Source organism: Rhinoderma darwinii, chromosome 5, assembly GCF_050947455.1.
Source record: "Rhinoderma darwinii isolate aRhiDar2 chromosome 5, aRhiDar2.hap1, whole genome shotgun sequence".
Classification (NCBI taxonomy): Eukaryota; Metazoa; Chordata; class Amphibia; order Anura; family Rhinodermatidae; genus Rhinoderma; species Rhinoderma darwinii.
Window position 1 is genome coordinate 55,975,333 of NC_134691.1, and position 16,129 is coordinate 55,991,461.

At 41.9% G+C, this 16,129-nt stretch overlaps 1 long non-coding RNA gene across 1 annotated transcript; it reads right to left on the reverse strand.

Moving 5' to 3' along the window:
• Positions 1 to 1,190: 1,190 nt before the first annotated feature.
• LOC142652428 (uncharacterized) lies at positions 1,191 to 12,953 on the reverse strand. The gene is made up of 4 exons (XR_012847853.1): positions 12,916 to 12,953; positions 9,445 to 9,579; positions 2,203 to 2,381; positions 1,191 to 1,351 (listed from the first exon to the last, which is right to left on the reverse strand). It is a non-coding gene; the product is annotated as an uncharacterized LOC142652428 (long non-coding RNA).
• Positions 12,954 to 16,129: the final 3,176 nt, after the last annotated feature.

The following is a 16,129-nucleotide window of genomic DNA, read 5'->3' on the forward strand; positions in this document are numbered from 1 at the left end:
GCGTGGAGTAGCGTACATACATACAAGCACTAGGTGAAAATAAGGGGCAGAAAAGGATATATGCCGGCAGCTCAAATAGGTAAAGAGCTCAAATGGGGACGATTTGATCAGACTATGATACAGAGAACATATATAGATATTCAATTTAAGCAAGATATATTAAAAAATAATAATAAAAGACATAATAAACATAAGTGAAATATGTGCAACTCAAATTAAACAAAAACCAATAATAATATGTGTTATATACATAGAAGATATAAATATATAAATATATTCCTTCCTTATCTTTTTACATTTATTAATTACTAATGCCTACGATTTCCTTATAACTGATACCTATATACACTCTATCAAATAAGAATAGAAAATAAAAAATAAAAAATAAATAAATAAAATAAAAAAATAAAAAATATATAGTGAAACAAACACACATGAAGGATAAAAAAATGTGAAGGATAAAATTTTTTATATATATGTATACGTGAAATAATTGTGAAGATGTAAAAGTGTAAAAATTTATTATATGAATTTTAATACAATAAAAAGTGTAAATAATAAAGTGAGTAGAAATAAATATATAGACACTATACAACACAATTAGTGTTTCAAGAAATATATGTCTATGTATAGTTGAATAATTAGTGCAAAAAGGGTATAGTGTGAGAAAGAATATGGACAGAGAGTACACAATGATATCACAATAGGCATGAACATTCAGATCACATGTATGTAAAAACATCTATATGACAAATATATCTGAAGGGTAGAAGTGACATGAAATAAATAATATAAAAAAATAAAGATATACATAATGAATAAAAGTGAATAGTAAATAGTGAGACAATCATTAAATATGAAACGAAAATAAGAATAAAAAGTATATAAATAAAAATAAATATAAATAAATATAAATATGAAGAATAAATGAAATAAATAAAATAATACAAAATAAAAAATGAAATAGATAATAAAGAATAAAAGATAAAAAATATAAAATAAAAATAGAATGTAAAAATAATAAAGAAAACTGATACTAATTAGTAAATAAAGATAACATTTGTATAAACAAAATAAAAAATACAAATTATATAAAAATAGAAAATATATTTCTCTTTCCCCTTCCTTTATTAAAATAATACATAGGAGTATGAGAATAAAAAGAAAAAGAAAAAATATACAACAAGACAGTATATGTATAGACAACTATACAGCAGAGTAAATAGAAGCTATATATTTTAACTTGATTGAAGAGATCATCCCCCGATGTGCAATAATTCATGATATATAATATATTCATGAACTAGATATTCGGTCCAAAGGAACATCACAGTAGAATAGGCCAACAGAACTATAGATATAGAAAATAAAAGACAAAAATTAGAACAATTAAACAAACAAAGTCCCCCCAAAAAAAACAAAAACATTATAAATAAATAAATAATGAAGAAAAATTAAAATTCACGCAAAAGGTGACAGTTACAGAAAGGGTTTGAAGCTAGTGGCCTCATTCAGGCCAAAAGGTGTGGTGGTATTTAAAAGTGTGATCCACTTCATTTCTTTTTTCAAGAGGGCCTTACGGATGTCACCACCCCTACATCCCAAATGAACCCTGTCAATACCCCGAACTCTTAAGCCTCTGGGGTCGCAGGCATGGAATTCTCGAAAGTGACGAGGAACAGGTTGGAGTTGGTCAAACTCATGGGCATTCCGAGCCGACTGAATCTTACTTGCATGTTCAAGTACACGTATCTTCAATGGTCTACTGGTCATTCCGATATAGATCAAGTCGCAAGGGCATGTGGCAAAATATATCACAGCTTCCGTTTTACAAGTGATATTAAAAACTATCTTATATTCCTTATCCTTTTTTGAATTAAAAAAGGAAGATACTCGCAGAATATATTTACAAGCTGCACAGCCACCACAGTTGAAAGAGCCCCATGGAGGGCCACGACTACCAAAGGGATTACTTGGGGTCTTAGAGATATAATGGCTAGCTGTCAAAAGATCACGTAGATTCTTAGATCTTCTCCACGTAATGGAGGGATTTTTAGGTAAGCAAATAGACAGATCCTGATCCGTAAGAAGAACATTCCAATGTTTCTGTACGATGTTACGGATTTCGGACCATTGGGAATTAAAGGTGGTAATAAATCTTACGTTCTGATCCGAAACTTGTTTCAATTTGGGTTTACTTACCAAGAGTGCCTCTCTTGATGCTTGCTTGGCTCTCAAATACCCACGTCTAATATCTTTATGGTTATAGCCACGATCACGAAAGCGTTTTGACATATCGGAGGCTTGATGTTCAAAATTGCTGATGTTGGAACAGATACGTCGAGCCCTTAAAAATTGTCCCGTCGGAATTGATTTCTTGACTAGTGGATAATGAGAAGAGGAGGCATGTAACAGAGAATTTGTCGAAGTCGCTTTTCTGAAAATGTCTGTAGAGATAGCATTACTACACTCTCTGGAAATCAAAATGTCAAGAAATTCTACACATGATTTACTGAACTTCCATGTCAGTTTGATGTTAAGATCATTGATATTTAAGGCAGATAGGAAAGTCTCCAGATCATGCAAAGATCCCTGCCAAATAAACAATATATCGTCTATGTATCGAGACCATAGGAGTACGGCGTCATGACCAGGGGTATTCAAAACTATGTCTCTCTCCCACAGCCCCAGGAACAAGTTGGCATAGGAAGGGGCACATGTGGCCCCCATAGCCGTGCCCTGGAGCTGTAGGAAGAGACGGTCCTTAAAGGTAAAGACATTTTATGCTGCTGGGAGTCCCTGCTTCCCCGCGGAACTGCTGTTCCGTATTGTATCATTTTATTCATTATGAAATAGCAGTTCCGTGGGGAGTCAGGGACTCCTAGCATCATAAATGTCTATGGTACCAGGAGTCCCGTTCACCTGTACCGCGGTCAGGCCGGAAAATGCGGCCGACACACCGACCGTTTTTTAACGTCCTTAACTTGGTTGTGTGCAAGAGGTGTAATACTGATCAAATCAAAATTGATCAACCTTGATTTGATCAGTTTTAGGCTTAATGGATCGCTTAGACACACACAAGAGCCGAGCTCACTGACAGATTTCACTGACAATGGCGTTCTGCACTTCTGTGTACGGTACAGTGATACGTAGAAGCTGCAGAAGTCAAACGGTACAACATTTTGAATAAAAGTATATTACAAAATAATTTTTATGCAAAAATATATTTTATTTAAAAAAAGAAAACACCAATAGCTTTTGAGTCCACATCATTTAAACTGGGAGAAAGAAGAGGGCCTTCCCTTGATTGGTGGAGGTCCAGGCGGTGGGACCCCCAGCAATAAAACACTTATTACCTATCTTGTGTATAGGTAATATGTTGTAATGGTGGGATAACCCCTTAAAGCAATGTAAGGAACTATTAACTATGAAACATGTTGTTGTATTACTTGAGCATTGTATGATTATGCACTATAGGGCTGTATTATGAGACTCAGACACAATACTGATTCAACTCAGTGGGGGAGATTTATCAAACGTGGTGCAAAATAAAAGTGGAGCTGTTGCCAATAGCAACCAATCAGATTGCTTCTTCAATTTTCAAATAAGCCCCTGAAAAATAAGAGCTGGAATCTGATTGGTTGCTATGGGCACCACCTTTCCTTTGAACCATGTTTGATAAATCTCCACCAAGTGTACGCAATTTAAATAAAGCCATACTGTAATCTAACCGTTCCCTCAGCAACACTCATCGCTTTGTATTTATTAAGAAAAGATTGTGTGTTTTGCTTTACACAGTGACATTTTAATGGAAAAATACTGACCTTTACCAGGCAAAGGGAGTTCTGCTAACATTTACAAGACTCAAACCGGCCAGTGAATCAGTGGAAATCAATGGGATCTGACAAGTCCGGCAGCTTATTTGCGTGGCCAGTAATAAGATCTCTATATAGATAAGGAGACCTGGCGCAGGACCATATATTCCCGCCATGTTCAGTGAGGGATATTGTCACATACTTGATGCAACGGCTTGCTACATACTGTACATGGCTTTACACAGCAGTTTATAGCCACTTCCTCACTAGAGAGTGTTGTACAGTACAAAGCGGAAATACTGTAACAGACGCATTTCACATCACAATCTGCTATTTATATTTCTAACCTCATTCTTCTAGAGATCAGAGAACACTTCATACAAGATGTTTTGTGGCCGTCTGCTCGGCAGCTAGCAACAGTTTCTGTACTACAAAGTATTATAGAGATTTAACCACTGAAACTCTCTGGGGATAGTTGGGGATCTGATCTGACATTTCATATAGCAGTGAAGGTGGCATCCAAATACATGTTCGGAATTCTGTTACGGCTGCTCTATATCTCATGATGAGAGTGGGCATCCTGGGTACAGTTGTTACAAGAATTTGACGTTGTGGGCTCACAGTGTCCATCACCGGCCATACTTGATAAAACAACGTGACTATGAATTAAAATGCATATACACAGAGTAAAACATGGCAATGTGTACAGTAGTGCTGATACCGATGGGGAAGACAGTGGCACGGGCCCTGACATTGCCATGAGAATATGGATTGTGTGACTCAAGTTTTCAGAACCAGTCACTAGATACGCCACATGCTGTCACTGATATTAGTACGCATCAGAATCATTGCTTAAAGGGTAACTAAACGTTCAACAACTTCTGACATGCCATAGTGACATTTCAGAAATTTTTATTAATCGGGGTCCTAGCACTGAGACCCCCACCAATCGCATAAATGAAACGGCAAAAGTGCTCGTGTGAGCCCTCAGCCGCCTCGCTTCTGTTCGGATTTTTCCGGAAATCAATTTAGCGGTGCACAGACTCAATAAAAAGTCTATGAGCCCGTACCCCGCTACATTGGCTTTCCGGAAAAAGCCGAACAGAAACGAAGGGGCTGAGCGCTCACACGAACACTTCTGCCGCTTCGTTTAAGCAATTGGCGGGGGTCTCAGTGTTCGGACCCCCACCGATCAGAACTTCTGACATGTCCCTATGTCATGTCAGAAGTTTGTTGAACGTTTAGTTACATATATATTATATCGTGATTATTATCATTATATAGCCAGTGTATGTCCACAGTATGCCTATATACCATAATATACCCAGGGTACCCTTATATAGCAGTATAGACCGTATATTGTACTTCTATACAACATCACATACCACCATATAGCCAGCATAGAGACTACATGGATCAACCATAAAATTAAAACCACCTGCCTAAAATTGTGTAGGTCCCCCCTCGTGCCACCAAAACAGCACTGACCCTTCGAGGTATAGACTTCTTAAGAACTCTGAAGGATCTCCTGTGGTATCTGTCACCAAGACGTTATCAGCTGTTCCTTTAAAGTGGAACTAAACTTTCATAAAATCTTTGACATGTCATAGTTTTGATTAGTGGTGGTCCGAGCGCTGAGGCCCCCACCAATCGCTAAAATGAAGCTGCAGAAGCACTCAGGTTAGCGCTGTGCCACTTTCTGATCGACTTTGCCCAGTTCTCCTTGGAAAGCCGATGGGTATGTGCACTGCTCGCTCGACTTTCCAAGGAAAGCTTAGTATAGCCGATCAGAAACAAAGTAGCACAGCGCTCACCTTAACGCTTCTGCCAGTTCATTTTAGCGATTGGTTGGATTGTCAGCGCTCGGACCACCACTAATCCAAACTTCTGACATGTAACTATGACATGTCAAAAGTTTTATGAAAATATAGTTACATTGTAAAGAGGCTCTGTCACCAGATTATAAGTGCCCTGTCTCCTACATAATCTGATCGGCGCTGTAATGTAGATAACAGCAGTGGTTTTTATTTTGAGAAACGATCATTTTTGAGCAAGTTATAAACAATTTTAGATTTATGCTAATGAGTTTCTTAATAGACAACTGGGCGTGTTTTTACTTTTTACCAACTGGGCGTTGTACAGAGGAGTGTATGACACTGACCAATCAGTGACCAATCAGCATCATACACTTCTCATTGTTCCAGCGTGATTGTTCAGTGAAAGAAGCTGGCCTGGAACAATGAGAAGTGTATGAGACTGATCGGTGTAGGAGGTAGGGCACTTATAATCTGGTGACAGAGCCTCTTTAAGTCCTATAAATTGTGATGTGGGGCTTTCATGGATCTGACTTGTTTTTAAAGCACATCCCACAGATGCTTGATCGGATTGAGATCTGAGGAATTTGGAGGCCAAGTCATCGCCTTGAACACTTTGTCACATTCCACAAACCATTCCTGAGCAATTTTTGCCATGTTGCAGGGCACAGTATTCTGCTGAAAGTGGCCACTGCCAGTAGGGAATACCATTGCCATGAAAGAATGTGCTTGATCTGCAACAATCTTTAGGAAGATGGTACATGACAAGGAAATATTAACATAAATGCCAGGACCCAAGGTTTCCCATGAGAACATTGCCCAGGCCATCACACTCCCGCCTCCGGCTTTCCTTCTTCCCATAGTGCATTCTGTTGCCATCTCTTCCCCAGGTAAGTGACTGACACACATGCACCTGGCCATCCACATGATGTAAAAAAAAAAACATGATTCATCAAACCAGGCCGCCTTCTTCCATTGTTGTGGCACAGTTCTGATGCTCACATGTCCATTGTAGGCGCTACCGGTGGTGGACAGGAGTCAGCATGGGCAAACTGACTGGTCAGTGGCTACACAACCTTAAACGCATCAAGCTGTGATGTACTATGTGTTCAGATATTTTCTATCATATCTAGCATTAACTTTTTCAGCAATTTGTGCTACAGTAGCTTTACTATAGAATCAGCCCAGATTGGTTAGCCTTCACACCCCATGCGCATCACTGAGCGTTGTGTGTTCATGACCCTGTCATTGGTTAACTGGTTGTCCTTCCTTGTACCACTTTTGGTAGAAACTAACCCCTAAGCACTCCACAAGACCTGCCGTTTTGGAGATGCTTTGACACAGTCATCTAGCCATCACAATTTGGCCCTTGCTCAGATACTTACACCTATTTTTTTCAGTTTTTAACTTCAAGAACTGACTTTTAACTTATATGATATACATTCTGCTGCCTAATATATCCCTCCCGCTGACAGGCGCCATTGTAAGGCCCTGTTCACGTCAGCATTACCCTTCCGTTGCGGGGTTTTGCCGGAGGTTTCGGTCGGGTTAATGGAAACCTTAGCTTCCGTTTGCATCACTATTAATCTCAATAGTCACGGAAACTTTGCCAATGGTTTCCGTTTGTCACCCTTGGGAACGGGTGCCGTCTTTTGATGGAATCAATAGCGTAGTCGACTGCTACAGTGCTACACAGGCACTATGTACAAGTGGGTCCTGTGTGGCACTATGTACAAGGGGAGTACTATGTGGCACTATGTAAAAGGGGGGGGCCGTGTAGCACTATGTACAGGGGAGTGCTGTGTGGCACTATCTACAAGTGGGGCTGTGTGGCACTATGTACAAGGGGTGAGCTGTGGTGCGCTATGTATAATGGGGGCTGTGTGGCACTATCTACTTGGGGGGGCTGTGGCACTATCTACAAAGGCAGTGTGTGGCACTATCTAGAGGGGGCTGTGTGTGTGTGGCACTACCTACATGGGGCTGTGTGTGTGCCACAATCTACAGGGGGCTGTGTGTGCCACTATCTACAGGGGGCTGTGTGTAGCGCTATCTACAGTGGGCTGTTTGTGTGGCACTATCTACAGGGGGTTGTGTGTAGCACTATCTGCAGGAGGCATTATTACTGTGTGGGGGCACGGTTACTGATGGGGCACTTTTATTGGGTCGAGCACTAAGGCATCATTATTAACATCTAGGGCACTGTGTATTACGAGTTTGTTTAGAGCAGGGGTCTCAAGCACGTGGCCCGCGGTCCGCATGTGGCCCCTGGGGCTGTCATCTACGGCCCGCGGGACACAGAGCCGCTAGTACAGACTCTGCTCCGGGACTCTGGAATTCCCTGACATCGCTGTCCACATATGGACAGCGATGTCTGGGGCTTCCTTAGAGCCGGAGTCCCGTGCAGAGCGCTAGTATAGGCTCTGCTCCGGGACTCTGTGGAATTCCCTGACATCGCTGTTCATATATGAACAGTGTGTCAGGGTCTTCCCCAGAGCGGAGTCCCGGGCAGAGCGCTAGTATAGGCTCTGCTCCGGGACTCTGGGGAAGCCTCTGACATCGCTGTCCATATATCGACAGTGATGTCAGGGGCTTCCCCAGAGCAGGAGACCCAGTGATGTCAGGAGCACAGCTGGAGTGCCAGGAAGAGCATACTAGCGCTCTGCCCGGGACTCCAGCTCTGGGGTTGACCCTGACATCCATGTCCATATATATATACGGACAGTGATGTCAGGAGCAGAGCTGGAATCCCAGGCAGAGTGCTAGAAGCGGCTCTGCTCCAGGACTCCAGCTCTGGGCAAGCCCCTGACATCACTGTCCATATATGGACACTGATGTTAATGGCTTCCCCAGAGTTCCGGCGCAGAGCCTATACTAGTGCTCTGCTCCGGGACTCCGGCTCTGGGGTTGCCCCTGATATCACATTCCGGTCCAGGAGGATCCTCTGACGTCACTGTGTATAGACAGCGACGTCAGGGTCTCCAACAGTAGAGGAATCCCCAGCCAAAGCGTCGGCAATGCTCTGGCTGGGGATTCCACTCCTAGAAGGAGCCCCAATGGAACTATCTACTTGGGGTGTGTGTGGCATTATCTGCAGAGGGCACTGTGGCAGCATCTGCGGAGGGCACTGTGGCAGCATCTGCGGAGGGCACTGTGGCAGCATCTACGGAGGGCACTGTGGCAGCATCTACGGAGGGCACTGTGGCAGCATCTACGGAGGGCACTGTAGCAGCATCTACGGAGGGCACCGTGGCAGCATCTACAGAGGGCACCGTGGCAGCCTCTACAGAGGGCACTGTGGCAGTATGTACAGAGGACACTGTGGCATTATCTAGGGGTGTGTGGCATTATCTACAGAGGGCACTGTGGCATTATCTACAGAGGGCACTGTGGCATTATCTACAGAGGGCACTGTGGCAGCATCTACAGAGGAGTCTGTGGCACCATCTACAGAGGGCACTGTGGCACCATCTACAGAGGGCACTGTGGCAGCATCCACAGAGGACACTGTGGCTCTATCTAAAAAGGGGCTGCCCAATCTTGATATGTGGGTCTGCCAAACACTGCTAACTGAGCCGATGGACTGCATTTAGCGACACTTAAACTGGAAAACTGGATTGTTGAAATAAGCACGTGGAGAAATATCTCAAATTTTATAGCGGTATTATTATAGTAATGTAGTATTATTATTATAGTAATATAGTGTTATAGTAGATCAAATAACTAATTGATTAACAATAATTTTGTATTATATCAAATTTGAAAGTAATGCGGCCTGTCAACTTCCAATTTTTTTCTATATGTGGCCCACTTACCTGGCCGAGTTTGAGATCCCTGGTTTAGAGGATGGGGTATAGCTGGGGAGGGTGCTGGAAAAGCGAGAAACCAACACGTCTGTGTGTCAAATTCTGCAGAGACGAGTCGTGGCTGGAATAAGTTGCCACAGTGGTCTAGGCGGGATGGAGAAAAAAAGGTAAAGTGAATGACTCTAATCAGAGGAAACATCACCTGTGAGTCACTGGATATAAGGCCTCATTTACACGAGCGTATTATACGCGCGTGCGACGCGCGTGCTTTTCACGCGTGTCGTACGCACCTATAATAGTCTATGGGGCTGTTTAGACGATGCGTGAATTTTGCGCAGTGCGCGTGCGTTGCGTAAAACTCACGACATGTTCTAAAATCGTGCGTTTTTCGCGCATCACGCACCCATTGAAGTCAATGGGTGCGTGAAAACGACGCATGCCGCACGGAAGCACTTCCGTGCGAACTGCGTGATTCGCGCAAGAGCTGTCAAACTCCTGAATGTAAACAGAAAAGCACCACGTGCTTTTCTGTTTACAAACATCCAAACGGAGTGTCAAATTCGAGATGAGCGCACCGAACTTCACCGGGTTCGGCAAAACTCGTTTTGACCGAAACCGGTAAAAAATGTTCGGGTACGCGACGTCAGGAGACAGTCTCTGTCCACGGTGCTGAAAGCGTTAAACTGGTTCAGCACCATGGACAGTGACTTCCGCTCCGAAAATCCATGAACCTGTAAAAAAAAAAAGACGTTCTGACTTACCGATAACTCCGGTCCGACCTCCCGGGATGACAGTTAAGTCCAAGTGACAGCTGCAGCCAATCACAGGCCAAGCACAGGCTGCAGCCAATCACAGGCTGCAGCGGTCTCATGGACTGCGGCGTCATCCTGGGAGGTGGGGCCGGATGACGAGAGAGGGACGCGTCACCAAGGCAACGGCCGGGAGACCGGACTGGAGGAAGCAGGCAGTTCATGGTAAGTTTGAACATCTTTTTTTATTCACAGGTTGGTGTATATTGTGATCGGCATTCACTGTCGAGGGTGCTGAAAGAGTTACTGCCGATCAGTTAGCTCTTTCAGCACCTTGGACAGTGACGGGCGTCGACTAGCCTCATCTCTATGATGGCGGCTGCGCGAAAATCACGCAGCCGCGCATCATACACGGATGACACACGGAGCTGCCAAGTGCCTTTTGCGCGCGCAAAACGCAGCGTTTTTTGCGCGCGCAAAACGCACACGCTCGTGTAAATGAGGCCTTAATGTGCTGTAATCACTTGGTCTGCAGAGCTCCTGTGTATAATTGGCATCTGCTACTACATGGTCACTATATGGTGGTAATATTGGTCTTTGTATAGTGGTTTTTATTCAGTAACAGTATGAATGTATTATTCAGTCACTATATGGTTATGATGTGTACCTCTATATAACCTCACATACCACCATACAGCCGGAATACCTCTATATAATACCACATACCACCATACAGCCAGTATACCTCTATATAACCTCACATATCACCATACAACCGATATACGTCTATATAACCTCACACACCACCATACAGCTGGTATAACTCTATATGACCTCACATACCACCATACAGCCAGTATACCTCTATATAACCTCACATATCACCATACAACCAGTATACCTCTTTTTTAACCTCACATACCACCATACAGCCGGTATACCTCCATATAACCTCATAAACCACCATACAGCCATTATACCTCTATATAACCTCATACACCACCATACAGCCAGTATACGTATATATTCTCACATATCACCATACAGCCAATATATTTCTATATAACCTCACATACCACCATACAGCCAGTATAATTCTATATAACCCCACACACCACCACACAGCCAGTATACCCCTATACAATCTCATATACCACCATACAGCCAGTATACCTCTATATAACCTCACATACCACCATATAGCCAGTATACCTCTATATAACTCTCGCACACCACCATACAGCCAGTATATCTCTATATAACCTCACACATCAACATACAAACAGTATACCTCTATGTAACCTCACATAACACCATACAGCCAGTATACCTCTATATAACCTCACACATCACCATACAGCCAGTATATCTTCATATAACCTCAAACACCAACATACAGCCAGTATACCCCTATATAACCTCACTCACCACCATACAGCCTGTATACCCCTATATAACCTCACATACCACCATACAGCCTGTATACCCCTATATAACCTCACATACCACCATACAGCCTGTATACCCCTATATAACCTCACATACCACCATACAGCCTGTATACCCCTATATAACCTCACAGACCAATATACAGCCAGTATACCTCTATAAAACCTCACATATAATCATATAGCCAATATATCTCTATATAACCTCACATACCACCATACAGCCTGTATACCCCTATATAACCTCACACACCACCATACAGCCTGTATACCCCTATATAACCTCACATACCACCATACAGCCTGTATACCCCTATATAATCTCACACACCGCAATACAGGCAGTATACCTCTATATAACCTCACACACCCCCATATAGCCAGTATACCTCTATATAACCTCACATACCACCATACAGCCTGTATACCCCTATATAATCTCACACACCACCATACAGACAGTATACCTCTATATAACCTCACACACCACCATACTGCCAGTATACCTCTATATAACCTCACATACCACCATACAGCCTGTATACCTCTATATAACCTCCCACACCACCATACAGCCTGTATACCCCTATATAATCTCACACACCACCATACAGCCAGTATACCGTAGTGCCCACATAGCTTTTTATTGCTTCCATCGGTTATAAAACTTTCTGGTACTTTCCATTCAGACTATTCTGTTTCTTTTTACACATCTACTGTTGGGTGTAGCATTGTGATTACCATGTTTATTTTCAGCAAGCTTGGTTCATTGCCGACATTGCATGACATACTGTTTACAGCATATTTCCGTATAGATAATGACTGGAGGTCACCCAAGTAATACAAACAATTTCTATTGTAAGAAAGATATTGAGATCGTTTGTAAATATTCAGCATGAATGTTATGTCGTCTGTGCATACTATGTGTGGAGAATGAAAATATGAGTTGTGTAGTAATGTGTGGTGTTCGTTTTGTTTTGGCAGAAAAGTTTTCACAAGATTTAATGTCATGCAAATTTAATGCTCCTTTTGAAGGAATGAATTCCTGTTGGTAGTAAGTGGTTCAGGTTTTGGTTGTGGAATTATTGTCTAAAGAAGTTTTTCCATTGAGCAATCAAACAGCCATCCAAATAATCGGCTCTATCCATATTTAGGCAGATTTACGAAACTGTCAAGATTTTAACAGCATAAACTTACGGTCCTATTACATGGCCTGACGTGGGCCGTGTAAGCAAGTGCCGATCAACGAGACAGCTCGTTGATCGGTACTTGTTTGTTCTTACTTCATGACAACACGACTCTTCTTCATGTGACCGGTCCCGCTGTATTCTATGTACAAGCAGTATCAATAGCACGGCGATTACATAGAGTACAGAGGGGACAGTCACATGACGAAGAGTTGCGTCGTCATGAAGAAAGACTGTTTAGCTAGACTTATGGTCCCCCGCCAGCGCTATAAAAATCGATTAAAATCTCATAATCAGCGCAACGGGGGACCATAATGTATATTAGTGAGTGTACTCACATACTGCAGTGACTACACTGATAATACAGCCAGAAATATTTGGTCAATTGCTTCAATTTTGTAATAAATATGTGTCGGTATTACTGGTAGTATCCAATGCTTCTAGCCATTGTATCCAGTGAATGGGGAGTAAGAAACCCGGTCATTGTTCTATCTAAGCTCGGCAATCCAAAACTGCATCAAATAAATATTGCAATATAATAATTAGCCATATAGCAGCCAGATACACACTGTCACGTAGCGCGCAAGTAAATAGTTTTATACAGCATTTATTCCTTGTGATCTATGGCTGTTGAGTGTTCATTGAAAGCCCAGGTGGTCTAGGGTAGTGAACGGTTTATGGTAAGAATCCTGGTGTTGAAGGGGTTAATGTCATCACCCCTTATGGTCTAGAGCAGATAAGGGATAATGTAGGCAACCCTAGTGGTCAAAGGCAGTAAAGGGGTTAATGTTTGCATCCCTAATGGCCTAATGCAGAGATTGGCGTAATGCCAGAATCCCTGGTGGTCTAGGGCAGAGAAGAGGTCAATGTATTTATCCTGGTAGTCAAGGGCAAGAAAAAGGTGTTAAATGCCTGCAGTAGACATACTGTAACACAATTTATACATTTTTCCAGTGTTCAGGTAAAAAAAGCATGATGGTTTATGGTTTTTAATATTATTATTATTATTATTATTATTATTATTATTATTATTTTATGCTGTCTATTATTATCTTTTTATTGAATGTGTCCTAATTTTTTATAACCTAAAAAATGAATAAACAGTAAAATTTTGTGCTTCGTTAGGCTGGGTTCACACGACCTATTTGCAGGCGTAAACGAGGCGTATTATGCCTCGATTTACGCCTGAAAATACGGCTCCAATACGTCGGCAAACATCTGCCCATTCATTTGAATGGGTTTGCCGACGTACTGTGCCGACGACCTGTAATTTACGCGTCGTCGTTTGACAGCTGTCAAAAGACGATGCGTAAAATTACAGCCTCGTCAAAAGAAGTGCAGGACACTTTTTGGAGCCGTTTTCTCATAGACTCTATTGAAAACAGCTCCAAAAACGGCCGAAAAAACGGTGCGAAAACGGCGCGAAAAACGCAGCGAAAAACGTGAGTTGCTCAAAAAACGTCTGAAAATCAGGTGCTGTTTTCCCTTGAAAACAGCTCCGTATTTTCAGACGTTTTTGTCTCAGCGTGTGAACATACCCTAACACTGCGACCATTGTTTCTTTCATCTCTTGAGCGGCCATTTGTCTGTGTTCATCAGCAGAAGATAGCAATGTGCTCAGGTAATTTCTGTTTTTAATGAGACTTGCAGAGCTCTATTAGCTCATTTAATGCTTGAATTAACATTAGTTACAGTACATTGATGTCATCTAGTTCCATGGGATTTGGAAGCTAAAACTTTATGAATGGAAAAATAGAAAGGCTGCCGATGGCCAAGCTGCAGAAAGCCGCCAGAGCATTACATGTAGCCGGAGCTTGATGTGTTTCTACAGATGTGTGGAAATGGTGGCAGGAGAATAGAAGATCAGCTGATGCCGTGATGTTATGTGAGCTAAGAGCTTCAGAGATACAGTAGGAATGTAAAATCATGTCGTATGCGATGTACGATGTATTGTCATCCCAAGCACTTGTGCCATATACGTAAGTTGGATAGGTGGCGGTCCTGCCTCTGAGATCTCCACTCATCGTAAGTATGGGGGTACCCTTACCTGTTTGGCAATGCAAAAGGTGCCATAACCCTTTTTCAGTCTGGTTAAAAAAGAAACAAAAAGTTTGCTAGAAATCTAATATTACTCAAAAATGCAAAAATAAAAAGATAATATTTTGGAAGCTTTAAATACAAGTGATTTGTATAAAAGCACACTTACATAGTCATGCCTGAAGACCCACAAACACAAGTAGTTAAAAGTTTTTATCGAGAACACCCTGTGCCGTACCGCTGACAGAAACCACAAAGTAACTGTATAACTCCACGTCTTTACGTTTCAGCGCTCTGAATACAAATCTCTATTCATACAATGGATCCTGACAGCCATCACATGCGAAGTGTATGATTATTTCACGAATAACTTTTTTTAATTCCCTTTTCTTACTTACTTTATAGTTTAGTCAATTTATTTTCACATATAATCTACAAGTACGGTATGTGAATGATAAGAAAATATACTCCGGGTTCACTGTGTGGCGACGTGCGCCAAGAAACATTATTTTGTTTTACATTTTCTTTAGCTCGGCACCCAATATCCTAGGTCGCCCAGTGGCCTGGCATGTATACAAAATATTCCTAAACTCAAATTCAGTCCTAGAATGCTCAACTCATGGAATTTTCATGGTCTAAATGCTGGAAAATAAAATCTGGGGACAGCCAAACCAGTGGTAAAAAACAAAAAGAACTATGTTAGCAGAGGTGTAGTTAGAGGGGGTGCAGAGGTAGCAGTTGCACCCAGGAGAGGTCCAAAGGCCATTCTGCCCAATAAGAAGACGCAAGTATTATAAATGGCACGTGGTAGGTGGGGGTGCTCTTCAAGATTTCACATTGGGGACCACAGGAGCTTGGAGTTACGCCTCTTATTATGTTAGAAATCCTTTGGACGTGCTGCAGATGACCTGTATGGGGCTTGTGAAGAGATTTCTGCCCTAGAATGAACATTCTGATTGCAACATTCCAAACTGAAGATCAGAAAGTTGATTCGGAGACCTACTTTGGATTCAATAACAGAAGCCTTCAGCTATTTATAGGCCCTTTATCTCTAAGTGTTTTTGTTTTGTGAAATAAACATAACAGCATTGTACTGATCCCTGTCCTGTCCCTGATTTGCTTTTAGCTACATAGTCTATTGTGACCATGACATCGGAATAAAAGCTTGCAGCAGAATTTATATACTTTAGGACAAGCCCATGTTTATGAATGTATTTATGCATTTTCTATTCTGAATGTCTTTGGCCCAGTTCACACAGAATTTTTCGATGCT